At 42.6% G+C, this 27,091-nt stretch overlaps 1 pseudogene; it reads right to left on the reverse strand.

Moving 5' to 3' along the window:
• Nucleotides 1-23,810: 23,810 nt before the first annotated feature.
• On the reverse strand, nucleotides 23,811-24,203 carry LOC147431603 (small ribosomal subunit protein uS8z/uS8w pseudogene; annotated as a pseudogene).
• Between the last annotated feature and the right edge of the window lie 2,888 nt (nucleotides 24,204-27,091).

The following is a 27,091-nucleotide window of genomic DNA, read 5'->3' on the forward strand; positions in this document are numbered from 1 at the left end:
TAGTCTTCTCTCACCTCTTTCCACACTTCTACACACACACACACACACACACACACACACACACACACACACACACACACACATTCCTCTCAATCCCTCACTCAAACCTGCACCTTCCATGGTTTCTCTCACCTTCTTCACCATTAACCTCCCCTTTTACTTCCATAGCTCTCATATGAGCTTTATGTGTACATACACCATCTCTATACCTCTCTCTATTACTTACAAAGTACAATTCCATTTTATAACCCCTTCTCTATATACATAAAATTCAGCATGTAAACCATGCTTAACCTCTGCAAATGGAGGGATCTCATCAACCTTGGCGGTGGTGGCATAAAAAAGAGAAAAAGCAAAAGAGGATCGATAGTCATTTTGAGAACCTACACAAGTAAGTCCCAAACTTCTTCAAGCTTCACCGTCACAAGGATTTTCTCACTTTATTCAACCATCTTACTTTAACCATCCACCTCATTCTACCCATTGTAAATATATCATTAACTTTCTAGTGATTACTAACACTAACCACTAACATACTAACACAAAATAGACATTGACCTAACCATAAAAGACACCTCACCTCAAGACATGTGCATAGTAACTCTCTCTCTCTCTCTCTCTCTCTCTCTCTCTCTCTCTCTCTCTCTCTCTCTCTCTCTCTCCTTCCTTCCTTAGAACTCTACTTTCATCTTATCTACCATCAATAATACTCTCTTTTGAGCCCACATCCATGAATCAAGCAGACAAAGAAGACCCGCAATGTTTTGATATTCAAAAAAATCATAATCCTGATTTGTTAGCTTGTAAATTAGGATTTCCAAATAATCTTAATGAGGGTCTTCAACCTATAAATAGACCCCTCTCCTTCTTGTAAAGAACCCCCAATATCTCACATAGCACCCCAACACTCTATGCATGAGGAGAGACTTAGGTGTAAGTAGCAACCACTTTGTGAGCTTCACTTTTGGTGTAAGAGAAGCTTTCAAGCTACACGTTGCAAGTGAGAGAGTGTGAGTTCAAAATCTCAAAATTACTATTTTATATGTTCCTCCATCATCAATAACTTGAGGTTTGGTGCATCAAAGGCATGATTCGACGTTCAAATCTTTGTCCTTCCACTTGTTGTCGTGCAGCTCCGCTCCCAAGCAAAGAAAGATGCCAGGAAAATGCACATTAAGTTTGTTTGAAGCTTATGTGTTTAATGAACAGTGATCAAGGGCTGATTGCAGCCCGAGTTCAATGCTGAATGTATGTCAAATGCGGTTGAAAGGGCAAAAATATGCTTTAATAATGCTAAAAAGTGGTATGCTTGAAGTGGACACGGATGGGGTATTGTGCCATAGGACTGCAATGCTGGATGTGCTCTACCGGCATGTCTTTATGGCTCATCGATTGGAGCTACAGTGAAGAAGTTATGGCAGTTCGAAGTTTAAGTCAATTGCAGATCTGTGCTGGGTTGGGCAACAGCAGCTGAGGGGATAGAAATGAAGTAAATGCACTAGGCTAAAGTGCTCGCTTTGTGGAGCATGTCGGTCTTTTTAGATCAGAGATTGGACTTATGGTTACCGAATTATTAATTGTTTAAAATTTACCGGGGGCCGAGTCCACGTTAGCCGGTCCACTCGGTTGGAGTGCCAACACTACTATGGTTTGCTGTAGAAAACTGAGTAACTTGGCAGAGCTTTGCCGATATGTATGCAAAGGTGGCGGCTGCAGAGAGATGTTGTTAATGGCAATACTTTAATGAGTATGTATGTCGATTGGGGAGGTGACAAGGCTGCAGAGTGTTTGGAAGTGCCTTGGCTGATTTGTATTCTAAAAGTGATGCCTTTAGGAAGGCCGACCGCCCGAAATGATTGTGCCTGGCAATGCTTTGCCGATATGTATGTCAAATGTGGTGCCCTACAAGGGCATAAAACCTCCACCCAAAGCAAGGCCGGCCGTCCAAGGCCAAAAGCCAATGGCTACCTTAACAAAGGGAAAAAAGAAAAGAAAAGAAAAGAAAAGAGCCATGGCGTGAAGACCAGGGGCGAAGGCGCAGAGGACGGAGATGCACTCGTAGTGCGCGGTGTACGTCCCGGATGAGCGCGCTGAAGAAACGAAAAACACTCAGAAGTGCCTCGCGATCGGATTTGGTGCTACTGCGGCTGCAAACTGTGATGGGCATCTGACGGCCTGCCACGCCCGCAGGAGGCCGGACCCATTAGCGACATCGCTAATGGGTGCCTTGCCATTTTTAGAAAAGCATGCCCCATGCAACAAAGGGGAGGCTAAGATAAAAGCAAGAAAAACGACCCTAAGGAGGGGAGAAGAATCATCTTGAGCAGGGCTCCTTCATATAATCGATATAGGCTCTCTGAAGGGGGGGGGGGGTCTTAAGCTTCATCTTCGGGGAAGCTCTATTAACCGCCTAAGAAGCTCTTAATGTTAAGTATGGAGCTTGATTTACCCTTGTAATTTTCTATGGTAAAATTGCACATTTGTAAGGCCCCCATTATGAGGAGAAGCCATCGTGCGTGAAGGAAAATCACTCATCGGAAACCAAAATTATCACGGACAAGAATCAGGGGCAACTTTATAGGCCTCGGGGGCGGAGGCCCCCGAGACTTTTTTTCGCCGGAATATTCTTTTTCACCGGAATATTATGGCCGGACGGCGGCCGGAAAGTGGTCGGAAAACAACCGGTCGGTTGGCCGGTGGCCGGTAGTCAATGGCCGGTGGCCGGTGGTCGGAAGTCAATGGCCGGTGGCCGGTGGCCGAAGTCAAAAGCAGACTTGTCTTCTCAAGGGCGGCCACACATGGGCGGATTGGAGGGTCCGATTTGGACTTATTCGCACAAGGGCGGCTACACATGGCTGTCTCTCATAAGAGAGGGCAGCCCTTTTGGCCTATAAAAGGAGGCCATTTCTACACACATTTCATAGTGTGAAGTTGATGCAACAAGGTGAGTGTGAGGTGGTGAGAGTGAAGCAAGGCGGGAGCTCCATTAAGGGTATAATCCCTTTGTAAACTACTTCTTGTTTTGAAGTACTAAAGCCATTGAAAGGCTGCTTTCCCGTGGACGTAGCCCACATTGGGTGAACCACGTATATCGTGTGTACTCTCTCTCTCTCTCTCTCTACTCTATAATCTCGTGTATATAAATTTGTCTCTCTCCATTAAGTAATCTACTCAATTATCTATTTAGCTACGTCTTATTTCCTAACAACTGGTATCAGAGCAAGGTTTGCTCGTAGCTAAATTATCTCAAGGAAAGGATTCCTTGAATTGAGTGGGAGTTATGGCGGAGGAGGGGAAGCTCAAGATTTAGAAGTTCAACGGCAAAAACTACCAACATTGGAAGATGCAGATTGAAGACTATCTCTACCAGAAGGACCTCTATTTGCCACTAGGCGGTCTTGCGAAGAAGCCCGCAACAATGGCAGATGAAGCATGGATTGTCCTTGATCGAAAGGCACTGGGAACAATCCGGTTAAGCTTGGCGTCAACGGTGGCCTTCAATGTTTCGGAGATGAAGACCACGGAGGACTTGATGAAGTCACTTGACGACTTCTACGAGAAACCATCGGCATCCAATAAGGTATTTCTTATGAAGCGCTTGTTCAATCTAAAGATGGCAGAGAATGGTTCAGTTGCAGAACACCTAAATGACTTTAACACAAACATAAGTCAACTTCGATCAGTGAAAATCAATTTCGATGACGAAGTGCGAGCTCTCCTTATACTATCATCTCTACCGGATAGTTGGGACAGCTTTGTGATGGCTGTAAGTAATTCTATCTCTGGCACAAATACTCTTAAGTTTGATGATGTTGTGGGTGTTCTCCTAAGCGAGGAAATGCGAAGGAGAAGCACAGGAGAATCATCAAGTGCTGCACTATCAGTGGAAACAAGAGGAAGGCCTAAGGAGAGGTTCAAAAACCAAAAGGGTCGTGATCGCTCAAGGCGGAGCAAGTCACGCACAAAGTCAGTTCTTGAATGTTGGAACTGCGGCAAGAAAGGCCACGTCAAGAAGGATTGCTGGTCCAAGAAGAAGAAGGAGACAGAGTCTCAAGACAACAAGCCAACATCGGAGGCCAATGTGGCAGGTAAAGTAGAGCAAGATGCTCTAATTCTCTCATTAGACAATGTGTCTAATTCCTGGATAGTAGATTCCGGGGCTTCATTCCATGCGACACCACACAAGCAACATTTCCAAGACTACACCAAAGGTAATTTTGGGTATGTATACTTGGGAGATGATGAAGCTTGTGAGATTGTCGGCAAAGGTACAGTTTCTGTCAAAACTGCTAACGGAAATGAATGGAAGCTTAAAGATGTTAGGCATGTTCCTTCTCTTCGCAAAAATTTGATCTCTACAGGACAATTGGACGATGAAGGTCACAACATTGCATTCGGAAACAAACGGTGGAAGATCTCAAAGGGATCTTTGGTGGTTGCCAAGGGTGAAAAAGTCGGTACACTTTACTTGTGTACTGTTAGCACGCAACCTTCAGCTTGTGCAGCAACTACAGAAGTTGACAGTGCGGTGTGGCACTACCGACTTGGGCATATGAGTGCCAAAGGAATGCAAATCCTTCAAACAAAGAAGCTTCTACCAGGTTTGAAAGAAGTGGACTTAGAGTTCTGTGAAGATTGTGTTTATGGTAAACAAAAGAGGGTAAAATTTCAAAAATCAGGAAATGAAAGAAAAAATAAAAAACTTGAGTTGGTTCATTCTGATGTTTGGGGTCCTGCAAGTACTCCATCACTTGGTGGCTCATTGTACTATGTAACATTCATAGACGATGCGACTAGAAAAACATGGGTTTATGTCATGAAGAATAAATCCGATGTATTTTCCATATTTCAAAGGTGGAAAGCCTTTGTGGAGAATGAAACAAGTACCAAGGTTAAATGCTTCAGATCTGACAATGGAGGCGAATATTGTAGCCAAGCTTTTGAAAGCTTTTGTGCTAGCAATGGCATTCGGAGGCAAAGGACAACCCCAAGGACACCTCAACAAAATGGTATTTCGGAAAGGATGAACAGGACAATCATGGAGCGAGCACGAAGCATGCGGTTACATGCAGGCCTACCGCTTGAGCTTTGGGCGGAAGCTGTAAGTACGTCTGTGTACTTAATCAACCGGTCACCCTCAACGGCATTGGATGGGGGAGTTCCAGAAGAGGCATGGACAGGTAAACCGGTGAATTATGCATTTCTCAAAGTGTTTGGGTGTGAGGCTTTCATGCACATAGATAGAAGCCTAAGATCAAAGCTAGCTGCAAAGTCCAAAAAGTGTTTCTTCATTGGCTATGGAGAAGGTGACTTTGGGTATCGCCTATGGAATCCTGAAGATGGTAAAATTTTAAGGAGTAGGGATGTAATTTTTAACGAACAAAATATGTACAAAGATTACTTGGAAAGAAAACAAACAAAAGAAACAGGTGATGAGTACATGGAGCTTGAGGACGGTGAAGGCTCAAGGACTGCAAACGGTAACAATGTGCAACAACGTCAACCAAATGAGGAGACTCAACCTATTCCCCGAAGATCTACAAGAGCAAGTAGACCTCCAGAAAGGTTTGTTCCTTCCTTCAACCATCTCTTGATCTCAGATTCTGGAGAGCCGGAATCATATGAAGAAGCTATGAAACATGAATCCAAAGAAGAATGGACGAAGAGCATGCAAGTGGAGATGGACTCACTACATCGCAACCAAACATGGGAGTTGGTTGAGTTACCTAAAGGTAAGCGGGCACTTCCAAACAAATGGGTGTACAAGTTGAAGGAAGAAGAAGGTGGGAAGAAAAGGTACAAGTCTAGGCTTGTGGTAAAAGGGTTTTCTCAAAAGAAAGGTATTGACTTCAATGAAATATTTTCTCCTGTTGTAAAAATGAACTCAATTAGGCTTGTCTTAAGCCTTGTGGCTGCTCATGATCTAAATCTCGAGCAAATGGATGTAAATACGGCATTCCCTCACGGTGACTTAGAGGAGGAAATCTACATGCTTCAACCAAAGGGGTATGAAGTAAAAGGTAAGGAGAAAATGGTTTGCAGATTAAAGAAGAGCTTGTATGGTTTAAAGCAAGCATCAAGACAATGGTACTTGAAGTTTGATCGATGGATGTTGGATCATGGATTCACAAGATGCAACTCGGATCACTGCGTCTACACGGAGAATTTGGGAGATGGGAAATTCATCATCCTAATGTTGTATGTTGATGACATGTTGATTGCAAGTGCTAACATGCAGGACATCAAAGACCTAAAAGAGGAGCTGTCCAAATCTTTTTCAATGAAAGATTTAGGTGCTGCAAAGAGGATACTTGGTATGAAAATATCAAGGGATAGGACGAAGAAGACAATAAAGCTATCTCAAGAAGATTACATCAAGAAGGTACTAGAAAGGTTTGCAATGCAAAATGCAAAACCAGTTCTACACCTTTGGCTGGTCATTTTAAACTAACAAAGGATATGTGTCCAAAGACACAAGAGGAGATAGCCTATATGTCTAAAGTTCCATATGCTGCAGCGGTAGGTTCTCTAATGTATGCTATGGTCTGGACAAGGCCAGACATTGCACATGCAGTGGGAGTTGTGAGTAGGTTCATGGACAACCCAGGTAAAGAGCATTGGCAAGCTGTGAAGTGGATACTTAGGTATCTAAAAGGGACAACAACAAATGCTTTGTATTTTGGAGGAACTGATATTTTTCTAGAAGGGTATGCTGATGCAGATATGGCAGGTGACAAAGATACTCGAAGGAGCACTACTGGCTATGTGTTCACGGTTGGAGGCACATCAGTAAGCTGGGCTTCAAAGCTGCAGAAAGTGGTTTCACTTTCTACCACGGAAGCAGAGTATGTAGCAATGACGGAGGCAAGCAAAGAAATTCTGTGGCTTCACAGATTCTTAGAAGAGCTTGGATTCAAACAAGACAATTGTGTCTTGTACAGTGATAGCCAAAGCGCTATCCATCTTGCGAAGAACTCAGCCTTTCATTCAAGGACAAAGCACATTGAGGTGAGATATCACTTCATACGCACTCTTTTGGAAGAGGGACAACTAAAGATAGGAAAGGTGCATACAAGTGAAAATCCTGCAGACATGTTTACAAAGGTGGTCAACAAGGAGAAGTTGAGCTTTTGCTCATCTTCAATCGGCATTCAAGGATAAGAAGCCAGAATGGAAAGCAGTCATCGGTTTGGTTTGGAGATCAGTCTCCAAGTGGGAGATTGTTAAGTATGGAGCTCTATTAACCGCCTAAGAAGCTCTTAATGTTAAGTATGGAGCTTGATTTACCCTTGTAATTTTCTATGGTAAAATTGCACATTTGTAAGGCCCCCATTATGAGGAGAAGCCATCGTGCGTGAAGGAAAATCACTCATCGGAAACCAAAATTATCACGGACAAGAATCAGGGGCAACTTTAAAGGCCTCGGGGGCGGAGGCCCCCGAGACTTTTTTTTCGCCGGAATATTCTTTTTCGCCGGAATATTATGGCCGGACGGCGGCCGGAAAGTGGTCGGAAAACAACCGGTCGGTTGGCCGGTGGCCGGTAGTCAATGGCCGGTGGCCGGTGGTCGGAAGTCAATGGCCGGTGGCCGATGGCCGAAGTCAATGGCCGGTGGCCGAATTCAAAAGCAGACTTGTCTTCTCAAGGGCGGCCACACATGGGCGGATTGGAGGGTCCGATTTGGACTTATTCGCACAAGGGCGGCTACACATGGCTGTCTCTCATAAGAGAGGGCAGCCCTTTTGGCCTATAAAAGGAGGCCATTTCTACACACATTTCATAGTGTGAAGTTGATGCAACAAGGTGAGTGTGAGGTGGTGAGAGTGAAGCAAGGCGGGAGCTCCATTAAGGGTATAATCCCTTTGTAAACTACTTCTTGTTTTGAAGTACTAAAGCCATTGAAAGGCTGCTTTCCCGTGGACGTAGCCCACATTGGGTGAACCACGTATATCGTGTGTACTCTCTCTCTCTCTCTCTCTACTCTATAATCTCGTGTATATAAATTTGTCTCTTTCCATTAAGTAATCTACTCAATTATCTATTTAGCTACGTCTTATTTCCTAACACTTAAGCCATTCTTAATCTATATGCTCAGATGATCTCTATGCCTTGAGCTCACATGCTCTTAATCCCCATAAGCTCTTGATGCTCTGAAGCTAAACTTCCTAAGCTCTGCTAATTCTCTTGAAGCTCCTTCTCATAATCTCGGAAGCTCCATAGCTTTAACTCTTAAGCACCATCTCCGAACCTCCATAGCCGGAAGTTCTTAATCTAATCCTCCTCATGATCTTATGCTCTTCTAGCCGCCTAATATGCTCGGAAGCTCTATACTCTTAAGCTCTGAATAAAGGAAGCTCCATTTTCTTAATCTCCATAGCCTTAAGCCATTCATAATCGAGATTTTCTTAATCTCCATATCCGAGTCTCCATAGCCGGAACAAAGCCTAATCTCAAACTGTTAACAGTGTCCATTCGAAGCAGAAAGCAGAAGGCAGAGTAAGCAGGATTCCATCAATTTTTTTTTTTAGCACCTGGTTTTAGCCAGGATTTCTTCTTGTAAAGAGAATTTAAGCTCCATTAGTGATTGATTAATCATGGATTTTGTCAATTAACTGGGGATTAAATGAACTGCCTGTTTTAAATACTACTGTCGGTAATTGCATCTGCTACACCTTGTTTTCCGCACCTCTCACAGCCAGGGGCCCGGTGCCTTCCCGGCTCACCTTTCGCACAATTATCCCCCGACATTCTTGGTGAACCCGACGCGAAACGAGTCGGGGTGAGCAGTTTGGTGAAGAAGGATGTCGACACCGCAAGAGGCTGCTATGCAACAAATGATGCAGCAATTTGCTGTTTACTTGCAACAATAGCAGGCTGCTCAACAACAGTACAATTTGCAGAGAGGATCCGTAAAGATCGGCACACAGTTACCAAGAAATTACATCGATTTGAAGGCCGGGATATTAGCAAATTCTGCAATATCTATGAACAGGCAATGGAAGAGAATGGAATTGATGATCATAACGCAGTAGAAGGGTTCCATTTGATTGCTGAGCCGGAACTTAGGAGTCGAATTAAAGAAATTTAGGTGCTTCAAGGTGCAAATTGGCAGGATTTCAAGAACGCGCTTCAGGAGGAGTACTCCCTGGAGGATTCTCAAAGAGTAACCAGGCAAAGTTTCATGAAGTGGGTGCAGAAGAAGAACAAAAATATGTCTGCACGAGAGTTAATGCGGGAATTTGAGAAGAAATTTGAGCAACTGTCTTCGACAGAGCAACGTTCAATGAGGGATCAGAAGGTTGAGTTGTTCATTCAGGCTGCTGATCCTCGATTTCAAAAGAGTTTAGTGCAGTTGCTAGAGGATCCAAGTGGAGAATTGGGCTTGACATCCAACTGGAAGGTAGTCACCGAAGCAGTCAACATGATTGTGAAACGACAGATGAGAGTTGACAAGATGATCGTGGCTGACATCATGGATGTTGCGGAGGAGGAACCTAAAGAGAGAACAACCTCGGCAATACCCAGAGTGGAGGAACCAGTTCTTGACGAATTGGTGAAAGGTATTCAGGAATTGAATTTGAATTTTAAAGCTGTTAAATTTGATGGTCTAGCTGCAAAGGGTTCTACATCGGAGACTAGGCAGCAGCCACCACGCAAAGGCTGGGACCGATGCATGTGGTGTGACAGTGAAGACCACAAGTATGTTAAGGAGTGTGATGAATTTGACGAAGCATATAAAAAGAATGTGGTGTTCTGGAAGGACAAGAAGATAAACCTTAGGGCAACAGGTGAAATGCTCCGCCTGAACTTCGGTAGGGGCGGCATGAAGAAGATAGTTGATGAGATTCAGCATAATGTTGCTCTTGTGGAGGCATCTACTTATGGGATGCAAGTCTGCGGGAAGGGTGATGAAGATGGTGCTGGTACCAAGGGTCAATTATGGCCTTATGCTTTGAAGACAGCAGAAACTGGACAGGTGACTTATGGGAAGCTGCGGCAAGTAGGGAATTCGATTCGAGAAACCACAGGTTGGACTGATCCAATGGATTCCCTCTCAGTGTATGCATTCATTGCGAAGTCTCAAGCTAATGAGGCTATGGTGGAGGAGAAGCGGAAAAGAGATGAAGAAGCTCCTGGGACATCGAAGAGGACAACGAGGTTCAACAGCAAGAAAGAAGAAAGTCCTGCTCCAAATCTCGCTCCTGAAGTGGTGATGGAGGATGCACCTAAGGACAAAAAAGCAAGGTAAACCCAGGGGACCCTCTTATAAGCTCAAGTCTAACATTGAATTAGCTACAGATTTAAAGAAAGTCTTTGAAGAGTGAATTCTGAATAGCAAGGTGGAGCTCACATTGGGTGATATATTGGGGATTGCCAAACGTGAGTTTCATGAGGAGATAATAGATATCATCAAAAGGAAGCGGCAGATACCAAGTGAACATGAGCCGGAGTCAGTGAAAAGCCAGGCGGTACGCCACATTGAAGCAATTCTAGACGACTATGAAGAGTATTTGGAAAATCTTGAAGAAGAATAAGAGTCGAGGTCTGTGGTGGTGTCAAATCCAACCATACCTGAGGTAAGGCATGTTCATTTCAATGAAGATGAAGATAGTGAAAGCATACCAAGGAGTCACTTTTCAAGGACTCATTGGGCAAGAGCAACAACCGAAACTGTTGTAAATCTTGGTGACATCGAAGAACCGGTCTTAGCACTCATAGATCATGGATCGGAGATCAATTTGATGGCTAAAAGCTTGCAAAAAAAGGGGAAATGGCCTATTGATGTGGACCATGGTTGGCGGATTCGAGCTGCCAATATGCTTCCAGGCGACCTCTATGGTGCATGTGCCAATGTTAAGGTAGCTGTAGGGGATATCTGTGATGAGCAAAATTTCTTTATATAGGAGCATTCCTCTTATCCTTTAATTTTGGGGCAACCATACATTACGGCTGTGCGAATGGAAACCAAAGTACTAGATGATGGCTTGGCCTATGCCAGGGTTCGGAGCCGTGATGGTAAAAAAGCAGTGAAATTCTTGACTGTATGTGTTGACCATGCTAGGAATAAGGACAATCTACGGGATCATCCAATGCCAAAGATACGCAAGGAGTTTAGAGAACACAGATTTGCATAGGATTTTCTCGGAGTGCCATTATAAAGCGAGACTATGGTGGTACACGTGAGGAGAAGTTCTCGCAAAGAGAAGCTTTCTCTTCAGGGTTTTTGGGGTTAACATATGAAGGTTCAATCTCTTTCAGAAAATTTAATGATTTGCCAAAGTGGGAAAAACAGTATGTCACAGGTATTCAAAGTGAATTGCAAGGTTGTGATGTGCTTGAATCTGATGATGTGATTTCAGGAGTCTTTGAAGAGGTATCTTATGAAGATACTATGTCAGTGCTTGAAGAGATCAGGCAAAGCAGGTTACAAAGTGTAACTGAAGTAGTCAAGGTTCATTCAATGGACATGTATGATGAGTTAAGTTCATATGAAGCACTTATGCATATTGAAGATGAATCAAGTGACACTGTTGAAGCACAGGTAGAGACCAAACACAAAACTGTTGCAAAGAAAGTGAGGCCAGTGGCTACACCGCTGCCAGAAGGAAGTGAAGGGATGAACAAGGAGGCTTCTCGACAGCCTATACTCAGAGATCCGAAGAACATAGGGCATAAGTTTACTAAGGAGACACTACAGCAGCTGAAGGTTGGTGAAGATGGTTTCCTCAATGAAGAGGAGATCAAATGTTTTCAAGGTATGCTCGAAAAACATGGTAAAGCTTTCTCTTTTGAGCCAAATGAGATAGGGTGTGTGGATCCGAGTGTTGTTTCACCAATGGTTATTTTCACTATTCCACACATGCCATGGAGCTTGCGTCCTATTCCAGTTCCTAAAGCTCACTTGCCAAAGCTCATCAATTTGCTCAATGAAAAGATTCAAATGGGAATTTTGGATCCGTCATGTGCTCTGTATTCTAATCGATGGTTTATTGTTGCGAAGAAAAATGGCACATTAAGGTTCATTCAGGATATGCAACCGGTTAACAAGGTAACAATCCGCAATGTGGGTACTGGTCCAATTGTGGATGAATTTGCTGAGGCCTTTGCAGGTAGATCTATTTACTCCATGGGTGATCTTTATTCAGGATATGATCAATTCCAGTTAGCTTTGGAGAGAAGGGTTCTTACTACAATGCGTACTCCTCTTGGTTTGGTAAGGATGTGCACTCTACCACAGGGTGCTACTAATTCAGTAGCTCATATGATGAACGACATGAATAAGGTATTAAGGGACTTTATCCCACATGTTACCATGCCTTTCATTGATGATCTACCAATTAAGGGCTGTGAAGAAGGCTCAAAAGTTGAAGCAAAAGACCAGAGGGGGTGCAGACAGTTTGTTGCTCAACATATTACTGACTGTGATGCTATATTATCAAGGCTTGAAGAAGTTAACTTAACACTTTTAGGTCAAAAATCGACTTTTAGAGCTAGAGAGGTCTTAATTGTGGGACACATGTGAAGTTCTGAAGGAAGAAGACCAAGTCCTGCAAAAGTTGAAGCAATCCAAAAGATGAAGGACACATGTGCTTCAGGTACTGAGGTTCGTCGATTCTTAGGCGCGTGTGTGTTCTATCGTATTTGGCTGCCACACTTTGCCCATGTTGCGGAGGTGCTGTATCAATTGCTACGAAAAGGTAAGAGGTTTGTTTGGGAAGAAGTTCACACACAAGCTATTAAGAAATTAAAGAAGATGCTTCTTGAGGCTCTGACCTTGAGGAAAGTTGTTTATAAATGCGACAGGCCAGTTATTTTAACGGTTGACACTAGCCCGACAGGAATTGGATGGGCTATAGGTCAAGATGATGTTGAAGGACACAGGTATGCAGTGAGATTTGGAGCCAAGGTGCTCAATTCTCGTCAGCGAGGATATCCACAGGTTAAGAGGGAACTTTGGGGCGTTGCTACTGCTCCAAGGACCGATAAAGAATACTTTATTGGAGCTACTATTGTGGTAGAGACAGATTGCTTGCCACTAATAGGAATGATTGCAAATTGCTCTACTCCGGACATTGCCATGCTATGATGGATAGCGTATATCAAGTCTCTTAACCCTGAATTTTGTCATATTGCAGGTAGAGATAACCCTGTTGCAGATATGTTATCGAGAGCCAGATTTGAAGATGAAGAAGAGATGCTGACCGCGAGTGATGATGTTGGCTTGAAGTTCTACACGTCTTCTTATCTACATGCCAACTGTGGTAGTATTGCTCATGTTTTTGAAGTCTTTTCTGAAGAGTTTTATGATGGAGAGTGGCTTATGATTGGCTGCTACCTAAGTACTCTCACTAGACAAGAAGGATGGAGTGATCAATAATTCAGGAAGATTAGGAAAAAGGCCTATGGATATTTCCTGAAAGACGAACATTTATGGAAGCAACCGAAGCGCCCAAAAGGGGTACCACAACGAGTTATTTGTGACAAAGCAACCCAACAACAGGTGATTAAAGAGTTTCATGAAAGTCTATGGGCTGGACACAGAGGAGTCTGGGCAACCTTTGTCAAAATTAAAGACCAATATTGGTGGAGAGGTATGTATAAAGATGTGGTTCAATTTGTGGAATCATGCTTAATATGTCAACAGTACTCTAATGTGCGACATAGAGATTGCATCCCACCTATCCACTGGCTATGCATTACAAGTGGGTGGTGGACCTTATTACAATGCCTGTAGGAGTGTGGCAGATGAGATATATTGTTCTTGCCAGGGAAGATCTTACTAATCAGGTGGAAGGCAGAGCTTTGCGTACCAAAGCTACTAGTTCAATATGCAAGTTCTTGCTTGAAGATGTTATCTCTAGGTATGGATGTGTTGGCAGAATTACTGCAGATAGAGGAGAACTGGATGCAGATGAAGCTCGAGAGTTTTTTGCTCATATGGGCATTAAACTTGCCCTCACCACAACATATAATCCAGAAGGTAATGGGAAGAGTGAAAGGGGACATCTGCCTATTGTTAAAGCTTTAGCAAAGGCGTGTGAAGGACATATTGGTGATTGGCCTAAACTCTTGCCATTTGCTTTGTGGGTTGATCGCACTACTCACAGTTCAGTTACAGGATTTATGCCATTCGAATTGATGCATGGGCAGAAACCCATCATGCCTACGGAGGAAGTAGTTACAACTTGGACCATAATGCCATGGGAAGAAGGTATGTTTACTGAAGACTTGCTTGCTCTACGTATTCGGCAGCTTGAGAGGTGTCAAGAGGATATTGAGCAGGCTAAAGAGAAGCTTAAGGAGGCGAGATTCAAGAACAAGGAAGCATTTGATGGAAAGCATAGACTACGACCACAGGCTATCAAGGAAGGTGACTGGGTACTTGTCTATGACAGTAGCTTGGAGAACCAATACTCTGCTATGCGGAAAATGGTGAAACGGTGGTTTGGACCATATGTGGTGCAACATGTTTTTGATAATGCGACATATCAATTGTGTGAACTGGATGGTACTATGCTTAAAGTGCCTATTGCAGGAAAAAGAATCAAGTTGTTCAAGAAGCAAGAAGGCGAGATTGTTCTAGAAGATTCTCATTTTGATCCACCTCCAGAGGATCATGTTATGTATGCGTCAGATGATATGTCTGATGATGATTTTAATGAAGCTGATTAAGTGCAATTGGCACAGACCGGAGGCTGTGCAAGTTCAGAGGGGGTGAATGTCGTGCAGCTCCGCTCCCAAGCAAAGAAAGATACAAGTAAAATGCACATTAAGTTTGTTTGAAGCTTATGTGTTTAATGAACAGTGATCAAGGGCTGATTGCAGCCCGAGTTCAATGCTGAATGTATGTCAAATGCGGCTGAAAGGGAAAAAATATTCTTTAATAATGCTAAAAAGTGGTATGCTTGAAGTGGACACGGATGGGGTATTGTGCCATAGGACTAAAGTGCTCGATGTGCTCTACCGGCCTGTCTTTACGGCTCATCGATTGGAGCTACGGTGAAGAAGTTATGGCAATTCGAAGTTTAAGTCAATTGCAGATCTGTGCCGGGTTGGGCAACAACAGCTGAGGGGATAGAAATGAAGTAAATGCACTAGGCTGAAGTGCTCACTTTGTGGAGCATGTCGGTCTTTTTAGATCAGAGATTGGACTTATGGTTACCGAAATATTAATTGTTTAACATTTACCGGGGGCTGACTCCACGTTAGCCGGTCCACTCGGTAGGAGTGCCAACACTCCTATGGTTTGCTATAGAAAACTGAGTAACTTGGCAGAGCTTCGCCAATATGTATGCAAAGGTGGCGGCTGCAGAGAGATGTTGTTAATGGCAATACTTTAATGAGTATGTATGCCGATTGGGGAGGTGACAAGGTTGCAGAGTGTTTGGAAGTGCCTTGGCTGCTTTGTATTCTAAAAGTGATGCCTTTAGGAAGGCCGACCGCCCAAAATGATTGTGCCTGGCAATGCTTTGCCGATATGTATGTCAAATGTGATGCCCTACAAGGGCATAAAACCTCCACCCAAAGCAAGGCCGGCCGTCCAAGGCCAAAAGCCAATGGCCGCCTTAACTAAAGAAAGTGTGAAGCCAAGCAACGGAAAAAAAGAAAAAAAAAGAAAAAGAAAAGAGCCATGGCGTGAAGACCAGGGGCGAAGGCGCAGAGGAGGGAGATGCACTCGTAGTGCGCGGTGTAAGGCCCGGATGAGCGCGCTGAAGAAACGAAAAACACTCAGAAGTGCCTCGCGATCGGATTTGGTGCTACTGCGGCTGCAAACTGTGATGGGCATCTGATGGCCTGCCACGTCAGCAGGAGGCCGGACCCATTAGCGACATCGCTAATGGGTGCCCTGCCATTTTTAGAAAACCATGCCCCATGCAACAAAGGGGAGGCTAAGATAAAAGCAAGAAAAACGACCCTGAGGAGGGGGAGACGAATCATCTTGAGCAGGGCTCCTTCATATAATCGATATAGGCCGCCTAATATGCTCGGAAGCTCTATACTCTGAAGCTATGGATAAAGGAAGCTCCATTTTCTTAATCTCCATAGCCTTAAGCCATTCATAATCGAGATTTTCTTAATCTCCATATCCGAGTCTCCATAGCCGGAACAAAGCCTAATCTCAAACTCTTAACAGTGTCCATTCGAAGCAGGAAGCAGAAGGCAGAGTAAGCAAGATTCCATCAAATTTTTTTTTTTAGCACCTGGTTTTAGCCAGGATTTCTTCTTGTAAAGAGCATTTAATCTCCATTAGTGATCGATTAATCATGGATTTTGTCAATTAACTGGGGATTAAATGGACTGCCTGTTTTAAATACTGCTGTCGGTAATTGCATCTGCTACACCTTGTTTTCTGCACCTCTCACAGCCAGGGGCCCGGTGCCTTCCCGGCTCACCTTTCGCACAATTATCCCCCGACATTGTGCAATACGTTTTGGTGAATTCAAGGTGACTTGTGTAATTTAAGTTTCTATCATTTGATCTTGTTTAAGAAAGTGTTTCAGTGTGTTTTCATTGCCAATTTTGTGTCCATTGTAAGAGTGTACTGTGGTGAGAGGTCTCCCACACCCTAAGACAGTGTGTGTGTGTGTGTGTGTTGGCAATGTCTAGCGTTCACTAAGCATTCAATTAGCTTTGTACAAGCTCTACGATAGCATCATAACAAACTATCTCCATTTGCAATTCACAAATAAGGTATTACGCAAGATCCATTCCTCTCTCTCTTCCCTTTTCTGTAGTTCTTTCTGGTCCATTTTGTGTATGTCTTGGTGTGAGGTTGTTTGTGTGTGTTTTGTGGCGCATCTTCTTGGTTGTGATAAAATCTCTCTTGCGTCCTAATTCACATACCATAACTAGGTGGTGGACCTATATTGTTTGGGTTTGGCTGTGGGTGTGTTGTTGTGTTGTGCTTGTGGTTGCCCCAGCCCCAATTGAGCAGCACGGGAGCCTTGAGGGGTGTTTAGAGGTCACCTCTCTTGTTGCCTGCCCCGGACTGCCTCAACGGCAACAGTGAAGCCCCAAAGACATGAAAAATTCTACGAGTTTTCATCATGAAGCAATTCCTTGCAAGTGATGCAAATGACAAAGTACTTACCAATTTTTGCAGTTTGAAGATTCTCTCATATGAGTCTTGGGATTTACATCTCAAGGCTACTGTCTTCCAAAAGATAGACTTTGTTGAGCAAAAGCAACAATTTTGTGCGGGATTACTTGAAGAAATGGCCAAGTATGTCATCTCCCAACGGCCTGGTTCTATCACCGAAGCAATCCACCACACCATGGTTGCTTTCTGCTTCAATTTCCAACAAGGGGCTAGACGGAAAACAAAGACAAAAATGATGCAAAGGGGAAAACCAATGCCCAAAAGTCTTCCCAAGGAACTTCCTACAACAACAACAATAGTTCCAAGGAGAAGGGAGTTTACAAAGGTAAAAGCAAACTCTCTCATGAAGAGCTTGAAGCTTTTTGCAAGGACCATAAGTGTTTTAAGTGTGGGGAGCAAGGACATGGCTATCATTCTTGCCCCAAGAAAAATACTCACACTGAGACTCCTAGGGCTTCCACCATTGAAGCTCCAAAAGAGGATGCTCATTGCAAAGGATAATCTCTCTCCTATGCTTGGGGAAAGGTAAGGGAGCATGATACCTTCATCTTGTTTGACCCTAGCTCTACTCACAACTTCATATTGATAGCCGTTTTTCGGCTCTCCATAATTGCCATAGTAAGTTACTCCACCCTACCAAATTCACCCAAACACTATGGTTATCCCTACCATTTCACTGTACATAGGCGTGTGTGAGTTAGGGGGCTTTTCCCATATCTTCTTAAAAACCTCAGCTAGCTAGTCACTGGGCTAGTTGAGCCAAAATAAAAAAATAAAAAAATAATAATTATATTATGGCCTCTTTGTGTGTAAATATTTCATTGTATATATGGCCTAAATATATGGATTTTTTATAATTATTTTGGTATTTTATTTAAATATTCTATTTAGGTGTGTGTTTTATTAAACCTATGTACACCTTCTTTCATTCTCTTACACCATAATTATATTTTTTGCCAATATTGTACATACTCTAACCTCATATTTTTCCTTTATACAAATCACTCCCACATTTTCACCCTCACCCTCGTGAAAACAAAAAATTGATTTCTACTCATTGGTTACTTTTATTATATTATTTACTTGCATACCTTTTCCTCTTTCACCCAAAATAATTCAAGGAGGGACCATATCATATGATTTCAATATCTTTCCATATCCATAACTCCTCCATATTTTTATTATTGTTTTTACTCATTATTCTAACACCATGTGCTCATTGAGTTAAAGTCCATGAATAGTCCATACACTAGTCCCACCATGTATATATTTCTTTATTCACCAATAATCCTCCTCCATGCATGGGTCAAGGGCAACTTGGATGCTTTGTATTATAATATGACAAAGGAGGGGCTCACTCTTGGATGCATTGTACAAATTCAACAAAAGAGGGGGCCACTAAAAGACTTTTGCAGGCATAAAAAACAGGCTTTTTGGTGAGAATTTTGGCACCTATCTCCACTCCGAATTTGGAGCGGTGGTCAAAAGAGAAAATGTAGTCCACGCTCTGAATAATCACCTCAAATTTTTTCATGAGTTTTGGAGCTACCAGCGGTGAGCTATGATTTTTTGAGTGGACCCCAGTCTGCCCACTTTTCTCACAAGTAGCCCTTAGTCTTCTCTCACCCTTCCACACACCTACTCACTCTTACACATCCCTCCCTCTCCTTCCCTCACTCAAACCTGCACCTTCAATGGTTTCTCTCACCTTCTTCACCATTAACCTCCCCTCTTACTCCCATAGCTCTCATATGAGCTCTCCATGTACATACACCATCTCTATGCCTCTCTCTATTATCTCCAAAGTACAATTCCATCTTAACCCTATATATATACATAAATTCAGCATGTGTACCATGCTTAACCTCTGCAAATCAAGAGATCTCATCAACGGAATTACCATTTTTATCACGATGATCAACCTTGGCGGCGGTGGCGTAAAGAAGAGAAGACGAAGAAGAAGATCGATAGTCATTTTGAGAACATACACAAGTAAGTCCAAAACTTCTTCAAGCTTCACCATCACAAGGATTTTCTCACTTCATTCAACCATCTTACTTCAACCATCCACCCCATTCTACCCATTGTAAATATATCATTAACTTTCTAGTGATTACTAACACTAACCACTAACATACTAACACAAAATAGCCATTGACCTAACCATAAAAGACACCTCACCTCAAGACATGTGTATAGTAACTCTCTCTCTCACTCTCTCTCTCTCTCTCTCTCTCTCCTTACTTACTTTCACCTTATCTACCATCAATAATGCTCTCTTTTGAGTCCACACCCATGACTCAAGCAGACAAAGAAGGCCCGCAATGTTTTGATATTCAAAAAAATCATAATCCTGATTTGTTAGCTTGTAAATTAGGATTTCCAATAATCTTAATAAGGGTCTCCAACCTATAAACAGGCCCCTCTCCTTCTTGTAAAACAATCTCCAACATCTCACATAGCACCCCAACACTCTATGCGTGAGGAGAGACTTAGGTGTAGCAACCACTTGTGAGCTTCACTCTTGGTGTGAGAGAAGCCTTCAAGCTACACATTGCAAGTGAGAGAGCGTGAGTTCCACAAATCTCAAAACCACTATTGTACATGCTCCTTCATCATCAATAAATTGAGGTTTGGTGCATCAAAGGCGTGATTCGACGTTCAAATCTTCGTCCTTCCATTTGTGCAATACGGTTTGGTGAATTCAAGGTGACTTGTGTATTTTGAGTTTTTATCGGTTGATCTTGATTTTAGAAAGTGTTTTAGTGTGTTTTTCATTGCCATTTTTGTGTCCATTGTAAGAGGGTATTGTGGTGAGAGGTCTCCCACACCCTAAGACAGTGTGTGTGTGTGTGTGTGTGTGTTTTGGCAATGAGTAGCAATCACTAAGCATTGAGTGAGTTTTGTACAAGTTCTATGATAGCATCATAACGAACCATCTCCATTTGCAAGTCACAAATAAGGTATTACGCAAGATCCTTTCCTCTCTCTCTTCCCTTTGCTCTAGCTCTCTCTGGTCCATTTCATGTGTGTCTTGGTGTGAGGTTGCTTGTGTGTGTTGTATGGTGCATCTTCTTGGTTGTGCCAAAATCTCTCTTGCGTCCTAGTTCGCACACCATAACTAGGTGGTGCCCCTATTTTGTTTGGGTTTGGCTGTGGGTTTGTTGTTGTGTTGTGCTTGTGGTTGCCCCAACCCCAATTGAGCAGCACGGGAGCCTTGAGGGGTGTTTAGAGGTCGCCTCTCTTGTTGCCCGCCCCGGACCGTCTCAATATCAACGGAGTTGGCCACCAAGTTGGGCATTCAAGCTTTTGAGATGAGAGATATTGTAATGGTTTGACATAGCTTTCAAGGGACAACAAGGTTCCGTTACTCCCTTGATTGGGAAGTTGAGACTTCATGTCCAAAGCTATGTCGACAAAGAAGACTTTTTCATCTCTCCTCTCCAACATGAGGATGCTATCCTAGGGGCGCCATGGTTTGATCGCATGGATGCCAACATGAAGTTCTCTGAAAAGAGAATCACAGGGGAAAGAACATGTATATAGATGCTAATGACTCTTGTCGTACTATACCACTTGTAAATTCACCAACTTTTGATAATTCAACAAAAAGCTTGATTTTTGCGTACATGACTTTTGTCAAAAGTATCCACTAATGATGCTAATGGTTTATCAAATGCAAATGGTAGGAATCACAAAGAGTTAGGCTTGTCTACTTTTCTAAATGGATTCCAAGATGTTTCATTGATGATATTCCTACGCACTTACCTCCAAAAGGGAGTCTTACCGAACAACAAGCGAACATTCTCGAGCAAAGGAAAAACCGGGCAACTTTCTCACAAACATTTGAAGAGCGCGTGCGAGAGCATGTGTGTGTGTGCAGCAATGGAGAATAGAGGAGCCACAGGTTTGGGTGGACTCCAAACACAATAGTGTTAGGAATATGAGTCCTTATTCTTTTATGTAGAATGAATGGTCAGTGTAATTAGTTCCGGGTAGTCTCCGGCCGCCAACACTTAGGCACGGCACATTGGGCTTTACCACCCCAACAACCTCCCACTTAAAGGACAATGTGCCTTTAAGATGGGGTGACAATGTATATATATATACAATACAAGTAGACAATGACCATGATCATCTACCCAATGCCCATGAGTGTTCGACAATGTGAAAACCGCTCTGAAGGTAAGCCCTTTGCTAGAAGATCAGCAAGGTTTTCAGTTTTGTGAATCTTGGCAAGCTGCAATCGCTTGTCCTCAAGCACCGCACGAATGAAGTGATACTTCACATCCACATGCTTTGTCTTTGCATGAAACACTGGATTCTTTGCCAATTGTATAGCACTTTGGCTATCACAATGTAACACAGGCATCTCAACATTGATTCCCAAGTCTCCCACCAGCCGACCAAGCTTCCTTGCAAGCTTCCTTGCAAGCTTCTGAAGCTGGAACATATTCAGTATCTGTTGTAGACAAGGTAACACAATCTTGCAAATGAGATCGCCATGAAACTGCACCTCCATTGAATTCAAAAACATAGCCTGAAGTGAACCTTCTCTTGTCCAAGTCTCCTGCATAATCTGCATCCGTGTAACCAATTACACATGCTTCCTTTCTTCCAAAGCAAATGCATTTGTCTTTTGTACCATTCAAATATCACATAACCCCTTTCACTACCTCCCAATGTTTCTTGCCTGGATTTGATATATATCTGCTAAACTCCCACTAGAAAAGCAATATTAGGATGTGTAACGATCATAGCATACATCAAAATCCCTACTGCAGATGAATAAGGCACTTGTGCCATTTCAGCCTTTTCCTCTTCAGACTTAGGGCAATCATTTTTAGAAAGTTTCACATATGGAGGCAATGGAGTACTCAATGCCTTCCCCTTTTCCATATTGAAATGCTTGAGTACTTTAGCAATGTACTCAGATTGAGACAAATAGACCAATTTCTTGCATCTGTCTCGCTTAGTGCGCATGCCAAGGATATGGCTTGCTTCACCCATGTCTTTCATTTCAAAGTTTTCATGTAACTCTGACTTCAAGGCTGAAATCTCATCCCTGCATTTCCCAAAAATTAACATATCATCCACATAAAGGACCAAAATCAGCAAACTACCATCGTTAGCTCGCTTAGTGTAGAGGCAATGGTCCATATTGCTACAATTGTAGCCTTGAGAGAGCATGAACGAGTAGAATTTACGATACCACTCCCTTCATGACTGTTTTAGACCACAAAGAGTCTTTTCTAACTGACACTCCAAGTCTTCATTGCCCTTCTCAACAAAACCTTCTGGCTGCTGCATATAAACTTCTTCTTCAAGATCACCATGCAAGAACGTCGTCTTGACATCCATCTGGTCAAGTTCCATGTCATCTTTAGCAATCAACACAAGTACACACCGCAGAGTAGTCATCTTGACAACCGGAGAAAAGGTCTCATCAAGGTCAATACCCTGCTCTGCTGCTGCTGCTTAAATCCTTTCGCAACAAATCGTGCCTTGTACTTGGGGTTTATTATCATGAGGTGTAATTTTTTGCTTGTACACCCATTGCATGGTAATGCCTTTTTACCTTTAGGCAACCGGACCAACTTCCAAGTTTGATTCTTATGCAACGAGTCCATTTCTGATTGCATAGCTTTCTCCCACTTTGCCTTGTCCATTTTAGGCAACCAAACCAACTACCAAGTTTAATTCTTATGCAACGAGTTCATTTCTGATTGCATAGCTTTCTCCCACTCTGATACCAATTGAAGAGCGCCTGCGAGTGTGTGTGTGTGTGTGTGTGTGTGTGTGTGTGTGCGACAATGGAGAAGAGAGGAGACACAGGTTTGGGTGGACTCCGAACACATTAGTGTTAGGGTTATGAGTCCTTATTCTTTTATGTAGAATGAATGGTCAGTGTTAGTTCTCGGTAGTCTCCGGCCGCCCAACACTTAGGCATGGCACATTGGGCTTTACCACCCCAACAACATTAACCTTTGTTATCAGTAGCATCTCATGTGACATTCTCTCTCTCTCTCTCTCTCTCTCTCTCTCTCTCTCTCTCGTGTGTCTGGACTCTGCAAATGAGTTGAGAAACATCTCTCTCTCCTCTAGCAAAAACTAAAAAACAAACCTACCGAAAACACTTGCGCCACATCGAAGCAGTCCGTGTCGCCACAACTGTTTCTAGTAGGTTTATTTTTTAGTTTTTGGGTGAGCAGTGGATCTTGAAATTCAAAATAGCTAGTTAAAGGAAGGGGAGGAGGAGACAATCCGCTTGGAAAATTCATGAAAATAGTTAAATTGAAAAAAAGTATGCTATTTGGAAAGAAATTCTATTTGAATATACCATAGAGGGGAAATTTGTATGTTTGTGGAATTGATTTTCCCTGAACATTGATGCCGACACTCCCGTTCTCTCCCTCTCTAGTTCATGTGCCACATGCATTTGGTATCTGGATTTGAGTTGAGAAATATCTATCTCTCTCTCTCTCTCTCTCTCTCTCTCTCTCAGACCAGAAAAAGCACTCGAGAGTCACCATCCTTCGTAAGAAAGATGGATGCAAATGACCACTTAGGAATCAAAATAGTCAAAAACCTAATATCCTGTCTAAGGAATTCAACATTGAAATCCCCAGTTAAACCTTTAGAGTGAGTGATTGTGTAACAAAATTAGGCAGCCTTGAGGCCAATGGTACATCACAAACGTTTTCTAATCTCAATAGAAAGACCCAAGGACTTTTTCACCCACATTCTTTCTTCGTGCTTCATCATGATCCATGATTCCAACTGATGTTGTCAATACAATATGGCCAAAATATCTTGAAGAAGGAAGGCATGCTGTCCAAGCCTCCAACTCACCAACTGCTACATCATAACAAGGACTAATCACTGCACCCTTGTTCAATCTCCTATTCAACTCCACAACAATTTTCACAGCTCTATGGTCATCAACAAGCTCAAACTCCCCAATGTATAATTTTTTTTGCATGACGGTGAGGAACTTGATGATCACTTTCAATGAAGGCTCGAGAAGAACCTGCCTCTTATCCCGCTTCTGAGCATTGTACATATTCTTCAAAGCATCGTTTAAAACAATGATTTGCACCATCTTGGCGGGTTGACAAGAAGAAGCGCCCTCCTGTTGGCCGCTGCCAGTGTGATCTCGCAAGACGTCCTAGGGTTTTGCAAGTCCAAGAGAGTTCTCTCTCTCTCTCTCTCTCTCTCTCTCTCTCTCTCACACACACACACACACACACACACACACACACACACACACACAACCAGAAACTAAAAAAAGAACTATTGCGGCGCAGACTGTTTTTAGGCAGTCTTTTTTTTTAAATTTTTGGTTGAGAGAGAGAGAGAGTGCACCTGAGTTGAGAAATTGGTGTAGCCGACACTCTCTCCCTCCCTCTCTCTCTCTCTCTCTCTCTCTCTCTCTCTCTCTTTCTCTATCTCTAGTCTCTCTCTCATGTAACTGAGTTGAGAAATTGATGTAGCCGACACTCTCGAGATCTCACTCTGTGTGTGTGTGTGGGTGCATGTGAGTTTCTTGCATTTGAAATCTCTCTCTCTCTCTCTCTCACTCACTCACACACACAGACACACACACACACACACACACACACACACAACCAAAATTTTTTTTTGCTGAAAACAGTCCGCGCTGAGGGGAGAGAGAGAGAGAGAGAGAGAGAGAGAGAGAGAGATGGAATAGTTGTAGCAGCAACCCAGTCCGCTATCGTGAGCGGCAACGAAGGAGGCTGCCCACAATGAGCTCAATCGCGATATGTAGCTCTGCTGCATTTCTGATGTTGAGAATGCCCGTGTACTGTGTAACACAAACCCACAAAGAGAGGAAGAACGCGCCGGTTTGACTTGTGATCCCTCTCAAAGACATGGAAGCCAAGGGATATGTCTTTGCAAGTTTTTGATTATGACGGCCGAGCTCTACAATTTTTCTTCCTGCAGCACAAGGAGCTGATTCAACAATGTAAGCTTAGTGAAGGTGCATCCTCCCTCTGCTATCACCATGCCAAAACACTTCTCAAGCAAGGAATCATTTGCTTTCTCATACACTTCACACAATTGCCGGCTTTGCAGCTCAGTAATGGTCATGACAAGCTACATATAATGCACATGCTATGGCTGCATACTGGCCCTCGGTCTATGGGACACTATATGCACTGCAACAAGCTTGTAGCAAGCCAAAAAATTAAATGGAGAAGCCCATCGGGGAGGCTATCAAAGTTAGCAATGGAGCGGCATAGAACGTAGAAAATAGATGACTGAGGACATTGGGATGCACCCATCATGACAAGGACTGTCCACTCAAGCGAAGGTAGACAAGCCACATATCTACCACTATTGATCCCTACCTGCCCGTGTATTTGTTGTGCTCACTGTATAAGAGCGGTTCCCCTCGTTCATAGAACTAGGGCTATAAAAAAACATTTTCCTAGTTTTTAGAAAAAAACTTGAAATATTCGCGGCTTTTAGGTAAAAATTTGAAGCTTTGGTCGGTAATTACACTAAATCTTGTGAAAATTTCCCACTTTTCTTCAAGGCAAGCTCAAAATTTAACCGAGATTTTAGGATTTCAGTCGGTTAAAAAAAACTCGACCTTGGTTTTTTCTAACACATGGCAGAAGAGTGGAAGGCATTAAAAACCTAATGAGATTCAATGTTGTTAGTGTTGTTGAATAAATTTGAAAATATGATTTTGTAAGACTATTTATAACCGAATATTTTTTTTTGTGCCAAATTAATAAACAACAAGACTGAGTGAATCCATGGGCAAGTGTCACTGACATCATTAGAAACCTACCACTATAAACAAAATATTATGGTGACTCTATGTCAAGTACAAGAGATTGTGCGGGTCCATGAGCTTCCATTGCAATATGATGGTTATGTCGCTTTTGAGTTTCCACCACAAGGTCACACATATGCATGGCTCGGAACAATATTTGATGGGCATTCTTGGAGAGAGTACATCACTTGCATTAGTGATTTGTTTGAAAGGTTTGTATTTCTTGTTAGATGTTGTGGTCATTCAAGGTGTATGAATATTCACTATAGCTATCACTTAACAACAAAGCTTTCAGTGGAAGGGCCAACTAGAATGTGCACCTCCATAATATGGCAAACTTGTGTCATCAAATACCAATTTGCATCAATACATATGCAATAGTCATTTATTATTATATCCCAATCAAATATAAAATTGTAAGTAGATGTGCATTCAAATGCCAAATTGCATCAATACACATGTGACATTCATTTATTATTGCATCCCAGTGTACATCCAAGCAAATAGAGAGGGCTAAAACCAAAGATATTGTGATGGATAAGATTACGGGCCTAAGTTCTTCTAACAACATTCCATTCGGAGAAGATAAATTTGTTGGCTTTCTAGACAGAGTGAACATTCAAGGATCACCAATGTCTCAAGTAATCGATTTCTAGTTTTTGGTGGCGATAAAAAACAACACATAATATTTTTCTTTCATTGTCATTATTCTCATTTAATTTTGTCCTCAAATTTGCTCGAAATTTGGTTGTGGTCGGTTTTTTTTGCTCGATGATTAGTAACCCCCCCAAAAGGAGGGAATGATGACCATCAAATTGAGCTCCTACCAGGAAGCTCACCACCTAACAAGCCTTCTTATCGAATTTCCCAAGATCAACAAGAGGAGATCATAAGGCAAGTACAAGAATTGGTGTAGACAAAGGCCTAGCTCCTCTCCCTTTTGTTCTCCAGTCCTTTTAGTGCAAAAGAAAGATGGTACATACCGATGTGTGTGGACTATAGAGCACTAAACCATATCACTATAAAAAACAAATGGCCTGTGCCTCAGATAGAAGATCTGTTTGATAAGCTACAAGGCTCTACCTACTTCAATAGGATTGACCTTAAAAATGGCTATCATCAAATAAGGATAGTGGATAAAGATAATCTAAAGACCATGTTTTGTACAACGTTAGGCCTATATG

This window comes from Adiantum capillus-veneris, chromosome 21, assembly GCF_014529385.1.
Source record: "Adiantum capillus-veneris isolate H3 chromosome 21, ASM1452938v2, whole genome shotgun sequence".
Classification (NCBI taxonomy): domain Eukaryota; kingdom Viridiplantae; phylum Streptophyta; class Polypodiopsida; order Polypodiales; family Pteridaceae; genus Adiantum; species Adiantum capillus-veneris.